Below are 936 nucleotides of genomic sequence, written 5' to 3'. Positions count from 1 at the left end.
AAAGGTTGAAAAAGGTTATTATTTTGGAGAAAATCTCATCAACATCAATATTTCCACTAAATAAGAAGCAAAAAACTAAATTGTTTGATAAAGGACAAGCCTCTCAGACTCTGAGCTCGACCGCATCAAACAGAGATTACGTTAAAAATATAACATTTAGTCCGTTACAATATCAGGTTTGCAGGCTTGATATTTATTTTGCGATCATTAATAAGCCTCTCATGAACACAGCAGTGATTGACTAGTTAATCTTAAACTCCTGCTCTACTATTTATTTTGATAATGGAACCGAAATGCACAGAATTGCACAACACCTTGTTGAAACAATAATTGCTGAGATTATTATTTTTGTTGTGTCATTAATTTGAACACGTTTTGCTGACTTAGTTGTTGTTGTTCTTTAATAAAGTTACGAACGTTTTAAGCGAGCCATAGGAGGACGTGCTGCTCTCAGCCTCTTGGCGGCGTTCAGTTTGTCACCTAATGCCGAGATCGACTCAAAACCTTTTGCGATCGACATATCGCGCCGCTGCTCTAGCAAAGCACAAACAGTTCAGAAACAATATGAAATGAGAAAAAAAGTTATTTATTAACTGATTAAGTTGTGTTTTAGATTGTTCTTGAAAAACTAATCAGTCACGGTTAATTAGTGGGTGAACTCACGGCTGCACGGTGAATCCATTGATTGTTTTACAGCAGACAGCCGCTCCTCTCYCTTGCAGGTACTGCGTACCCCCGCTAAATCTTTTAGGGGTACGCAGTACCCTGCCGTACCCCCTTACTTTCACCCCTGTATATGACGTCTCACTCTCACGTTTAGCTTACACAGACCTAACATTGGACTTAATTTACTTGATTTACTAGTTGCAAAATGTTTTAACTTGCATTCATGTAGCACTGAGGATTAAATATAATTTCTTAATATAGTATAGTTAA

This window comes from Poecilia reticulata, linkage group LG22 (assembly GCF_000633615.1).
Source record: "Poecilia reticulata strain Guanapo linkage group LG22, Guppy_female_1.0+MT, whole genome shotgun sequence".
In the NCBI taxonomy this organism is placed as follows: domain Eukaryota; kingdom Metazoa; phylum Chordata; class Actinopteri; order Cyprinodontiformes; family Poeciliidae; genus Poecilia; species Poecilia reticulata.
Note: the sequence above shows the minus strand (reverse complement) of the source record.